This window comes from Lynx canadensis, chromosome B1 (genome assembly GCF_007474595.2).
Source record: "Lynx canadensis isolate LIC74 chromosome B1, mLynCan4.pri.v2, whole genome shotgun sequence".
Taxonomy (NCBI): domain Eukaryota; kingdom Metazoa; phylum Chordata; class Mammalia; order Carnivora; family Felidae; genus Lynx; species Lynx canadensis.
In genome coordinates, this window is record NC_044306.2 from 18,108,888 (window position 1) to 18,115,509 (window position 6,622).

At 33.5% G+C, this 6,622-nt stretch overlaps 1 non-coding gene across 1 annotated transcript; it reads right to left on the bottom strand.

Annotated features, from left to right (window-relative positions):
• Positions 1-296: 296 nt before the first annotated feature.
• Positions 297-404, bottom strand: LOC115513130. Its single transcript, XR_003968556.1, has one exon. It is a non-coding gene; the product is annotated as a U6 spliceosomal RNA (small nuclear RNA).
• Between the last annotated feature and the right edge of the window lie 6,218 nt (positions 405-6,622).

Consider the following 6,622-nt stretch of genomic DNA (forward strand, 5'->3'; position numbering starts at 1 on the left):
GCCCCTCCCCTGCTCACAATCTGTCTCTGTTTCTCTCAAAAATAAGTACACATTTAAAAAATTTTAAAAATAATAATTCACTATGATGTTTCCTGCTTTTATAGATGAAAAACAAAAAGCACAGAGAGGTATCTTGCTCAGGGTTACAGTAGTTTTCACTTTGGGCCAATTACACAGAGTACTGCAGTGAACACTCATTTACGAATACACACACACATGTTGAGGGAACATATTTTCTGTTGGGTATATTTTAGATGTGAAATTACTGGGTTATGGGACATACCTATGGCCATTTTTTTTTTATGGAATGCTTCACGAATTTGCGTGTCATCCTTGCGCAAAGGGCCATGCTAATCTTCTCTGTATCGTTCCAATTTTAGTATATGTGCTGCCGAAGCGAGCACGGCCATTTTTAATACATATTGCTAGATGATCTTCCTAAGTGATACTGTCTGAGAATTTTAGTCGTGCCACATTCTTACCAACACTTGATACTGTCTGTATTTTTCATTTTAGACATTCTGGTTAAGTATACAGTGAAATGTCATGTGGTTTTAATTTGAATTTCTCTGATGAGTAATGAAGTGTTGATGCATTTATTGGTCATTTGAACATTCTTTTTCTCTAAGTGCCAGTTAAGTGCTTTCCCCAGTTTTGTCAGTTCTCTCAAAACTCATCTGTACGTTCCACACAATCCCACTTTACATCTTAGCAATATGTATGTGTGTGTATATAAATTAACAAGAAAACTGCAGAAATCATATGGAAATGCAAGCATTCAAGCAGAGTCAAGGACATTTTACATTACCAGATGTAATTATAAAGTTAGAGTAATTAGCTCGTTGTGGAATAGGCTACTGGTTAGACAGACCAATAGAGAAGAATAGGGAATGTGTACTTATGACAAAAGTGACAGTGGGGATTTCAATAAATAGTTCTGGTTCAGGATGGAGGAGATGAGGGAGCAAGGAAAAAAAAAAAGACAACTTTTTAATGGAAAAATCTTTATCAATAGTAGAAACTGATTACAATGAGATCTTATTTTTTTAAATAAATAATGTGAATAAATTTTGCAAACAACAAAGCACTGGGTAGGTAATACTTGTTACTATTATTCAAAAGAGGAGGAGACCACTGCAATAAAATTTAGCATCAGACAGAGTCCTACTAGGTTTCCTCTACTTTTTTCCTGTCCTTTTGTCCCTTAAAACTATATTTTCAGAACATAGTCTAGTACAGAAGATGTGAATTGACTTCCTAAAGCAAATCTCGGCAGAAAAGGCACACCATTCTGCTATTCCACCTGATCTAAACTCATCACTGAATTTCAACAGTTCCTTGGAAAGTTTCAGAATCTCTCTCTGCCTATAATGGAGACCAAACATATTTTAGAAAACCATTCTTGATTTCCCTAATGAAGGACATTTGGAATATCTGAAATTTCCTTATCCTCTTGTTGAAATTAATTTGAAATGATGGAACTCTTTCAAAATCAGAGTAGTTATTTTTTAATAGTTCATTACTCATTAGGTCACCCGTAAAATTCAGCCCAATATGACTCAAAACTAGCACTGAAAACATTTGCAAATTGTATTTAACAGGTTCATGGTTCTCTAATGACCCAACCAAGGCCAAGTTAGCCAAAATGAGTGACTGCTTATTCCAATATATTCTCTCACTTTCCATTCTTGTTTCTTTTAAGGTAATCTGTTTTTAAACAGAGTTCTTACAATGCACTTAGGAGTCTGCAAAATAAAAGTATTCATGAATGAGAAAAGCCTGCAGTTGAAAGAAGCTTTTCTTTCAGAGGTGAAAACATGCAGGTCATGTGATTCACAAACCTTGCAGCAATTTTGACAATAGTGTTACTCTCAATTAAATAACTACTAATTCCCTACGTGATGCTTCATGCTTCATTCCTTTCCATCTTTTTTTAAAAATGAATTTGAATGAGTTTTGCGGTAAAATAGTTTCCCAGATGTATGTGCAGGAAATGATAAAAAGAGAGCTGAATCTACAGTTGGAAAGGGATATTCATGGCAGAGTCCAGAAAAAACCCAGACTGTATTCCTAAGGTGCAGAGAGGCAAATTCGTTGGACACTTTTTATTTACCACTCTGGATTGGATAACATTTCATCTATTTTGTGATATTTTTTTAATGCCAAGAAATACTAACTTGGATAACTTTGCCATCTTTATAAGAAGATAACTTTCTGAAACACATACAAATATTTTAAGTTATTGAATGAGACATTTTATTATGTATTTATGGCAACCACTCTCCTTCCCTATGTGATTGCTAAATCTGCGTTCCATATAAATATGTATTAGGTAATTTGAACCATAGCTTTTTTTTAATTATTATATCAAGAAGGCTATTTATTTATATATTTAATTTATGTATGTAAGTATGTCTTTTGACCCTTTTCATCCATTTCTCTTTTATCTTAGCTACTGTAAATAATGCTGCAATGAATGTGGGAATGCAGGTATCTTTTCAAGTTAGTGTTTTTGTTTTCTTTAAATAAATACCCAGAAGTCAAATGGCTGGATCACATGAGAGTTCTATTTTTAACTTTTTGAAGAACTGTTTTTCACAGCTGCACCAATTTACATTCCCAACAGCAATGCACAATGGTTGTCTTTTCTTCATATCCTCCTCAGCATTTGTTACTCTTGTCTTTTTGATAAAAGCAATGTTAACAGGTGTGAGGTGATATCTCATCATGGCTTTAATTTGCATTTCCCTGATGATTAGTGCTGTTGAGAATCTTTTCATATGCATGTTGGCCATTTGTATGTCTTCTCTGGAAAAGTGTCTATTTAGATCCTCTGCTCATTTTTTAATCCGGGACATTTGTTTTTTTGCCATTGAGTTGTGTGAGTTCTTTCTATATTTTGGACATTAGCCCCTTATCAGGTATCTGATTTCCAAATATTTTCTCCCATCCAGTAGATAGTCTTTTTATTGTATTGATGGTTTCTTTTTGCTGTGCAGAAGCTTGTTGGTATGACGTAATGCCGCTGATTTATTATTGCTTTTGTTGCTTTTGCTTTTGGTGTCAGATTAAAAAAAAAAATCATCTCTAAGACCTATGACAAAGAACTTACCACCTATGTTTGCTTCTAGGATTTTTATGGTTTCAGGTCTTACATTCTAGTCTTTAATCCATTTTGTGTTAATCTTTGTGTGTAGTATAAGACAGTGGTCGAATAGTTTAATGATACTTTTCCTTAGAGCTAATTAAGATATCTCTGGGTTTATAGTGTACTACCAGGTACATGTGGAACATGCTAGAAAAGTGCAATAGGACAGTGAGAGTACTTCTGTTCAAATCCTGGATCTGATAATTACTTTACTGTAGATTTTAATAATCTGAACAAAATTAAAAGTTGGAATAAAGAAGGAAAATAAACATAAACCTAAAGTGTAGTTCTTTTGTGTGATTATAAAATGATCTAAGTGGCAGGCACAATGTATGGCACAGTAAGCAGGATAGTGATTTGATGATGATGATGATGATGATGATGATGATGATGGTGAGGGTGATGAAGATGATGCTATATTAAGCCAAGTCAATCTGCTTTGTATGGGGTACTTTGCTAGATGTTAACAAATATACGAGTATATAAAATAGACATTGTTCCAGCCCTGATAGAATTTATTGTTAACTTGAACAAAGCTTCATAAGGTTAGGCAATGAAAGCTAATGATTTTTGAGTTCAACTTTAATAGAAAAAGAACATTTGAAGAAAAGATTTTTGAAGATGAAAACAGGAATGCCTTCCAATATCTTTTTTTTTTTTTTTTGGTTACACTTTCTGCTTGGCTAGGACAAATATTTGTGGGCCTTGGAGGAAATTTAAACTAATCTTAGGGAGTATTGTCTCTTTAGAATTTTAACGCAGCTTTATGTATGCATTTACCCATTAATAGCAGAGTAAAATATATTTAATAAACACTAAATATAATTTAGGAAAATCAATTCATTTACAAAGCTAAATAGTTATTTGTATATTGAGGCCGAAATTAGAGAAGTAAAATTTAATGCTAACTTTAGGTGATGTAATACATCCTACAATTATATCACATTTTTCTATCTATTTTGAATTAAGGTTAGTTATATCAATGAATTTTTTATACTATGAAGTCGCAATGATCATAAATGTTTTTTTAAGACTAGATTATTCCAGTACTTTTTACTACATGAAATCTCTGATTACTACATTGTCTTGGGTATTTTTTGTTTTGTTTATAAAGCTCACAAAATAATGTAAATAAAAAAGATAAACAGAGTGAAAAACTTGAAGAGCTCACAGAGGAGCTATGATTCGTCATCTATTAAATCTATATTCCATATCTAACAAATTCCATTTATGACAATTTCTTTGTATGGAAGAAAAATTTTATAATGTTTAGATCTATTAAGAGAAAGAATGGTTTCATAGAGTTTGAAGCTATAAGAATAATGCAAAAGAGATCTATCATTCTTCTATCTTCTATCATGTGTAAAGTCAATTTTAAAAATGGCAAGATATTCAGCCTAAAGCCATTAAAGAGATTTCCAAATTCTTACACTAGCCCTGGATATATTATCTATTATCTAGTCAGTTTACAAAAAAAAAGAGTGTAAAGGGAGATTTATGTTTTTACTAGATCAGGTAGTTGAATAACTGTCTTCATTGGTGATGGAAGTATAATCTTGCTTGAGTAGACACAGGAACTAAATCAGCTCTTGGGATATCTTTCAGTAATAAAATTCTATGACAACTTCTGATGCTTAGAAAATATGTACATTCTTAATGCAATACGCAGCATTTATACTTGAAAAGAGTTTTAGAAATTATCTAGTTCAAGGGTCAACAAACTGCTGCCCACAGCCTGGTTCTGTAAATAAAATTTCATTATAACACAGCCACTCCCTTGCTCATTCACTCATTCATTTAAGTGTAGTCTATGGCTGCTTTCACACTCCAGTGGCCCAGTTGAGTAGCTGCAACTGAGACTGCAGGGCCCACAGAGCAAAAGTAAACTAGCCCTTACAGAAAGATCTGCTGACCCCTGATCTAGCTAACGACCTCATTTCATAATGAAGTAGTTGAACCTCTGGAAAAAAAAAAAGTCACTTGTCCATAGTCACTAGACAGTAAAAATGACTTACACGCAGGTCTCCTATTTCCAGATTCCTTAAGTTCTTTTTACATCATCCTGCGACTTATGCTATAAAACAATGTGTTATATATTCTCTAATAATATGATGAAACAATCCCTAATAAGCGGAATTTTCTATATAAGTAGCTGTACTCCTTTATCTGCCTTATTCTTTTTCCTTGTAATTACAGTAAAATTTAAAAAGGCAGGTAACCAAAACAATACCTATACATTTTGGTCCTTAAGTTGTCAGAGTCTCTGCCTAAGGAAAACAATGTGATCAGAACAGATGACACATATTATTGGATTCCCATTGTCAATCATGTTTTTTATTTTTCCTAATTCACTCCAAATTTTTGCCCACTACTTCTATCCAAGTACTACATTGTGTAAAGACCACATTAAGTAGAATGCCTACCAGTATCTTCAGGAACTGGAGAGATGAACAGCTCCTCGAAGATGTGAGGTAGAGATGAGTGTCGGTTTGGGGTTAGGGATGAGAGGGTGGAAGGCAGTTTACCTTGGAGGCAGTTTACAATTATGCTTTACTCCACACTGCCTGCTTGTTTACAATGTGCTATACTCTCCATGACAGTGAAAGCACTATATAAAATGTTTCATATCTTTTCATTTCACAACCATGAGAGTGTTATGTTCACTATCTTGTTTGTGGTGACTGTATATAAATTATACCTCAATTAAAAAAAAAGACAAAACAAAAATCATGAGATTGATACCCTTTTAGCAAGCGAGGAAAAGAAAATATAAACCTGCCATTTAAGTCAAGTTTTTGTGCTAAGATCACACGCGTATGTGACAAATCACAATAAGCAATAATCACCGTGAAGAAAATTCCTGTCAGATTAAATCTCTGGTTATTATTGTTGCTTAACTCAAAATAAAGTGGCCCTTATTTCTTACTTTGTAGTGATAAACATTTTGATGCACATGCTTTAAGTCAGATGCAAACCATGTCACCAAAACAAGTAATGTTGACATCCAGTATTACGTAGTCATCTAAAACGGTTACACTAAAGAGTCTAGTTTAACACAAAAAATTTCAGTTCCAAAAGGCACTTATTAAGACATATTCTGAGCACCAACGCAAAAATGTAGAAACATGAAAAGTACAGAACAATAAATAAATAAAGCACAACAAGATGGAATGGGCCCAGAGTATTTTTTTCCCCAGTTAGGAGTTAAATGAAATGATTTTCTTTCAAGAATCTAAACTCTGCTTTAATTAGGATATCAAGGAAATCAGACTTACCAATAATTTTTAGCCTCACAAAAATCCTACAATTGATCTTCTGTTCCTAAAATAGTGCAGGGTCTTCTGGGGAAGGAAGTAACATTTACTTAGTTAGGCTGAGTGTTGTATGCCTAGCGAAGGCACTGAGGCTTTATCTGTAATTTCCTAATTTGCCAGCTCCTTCCCTTCTACATGTGCTCTCAGGGGGTTAGTGTCG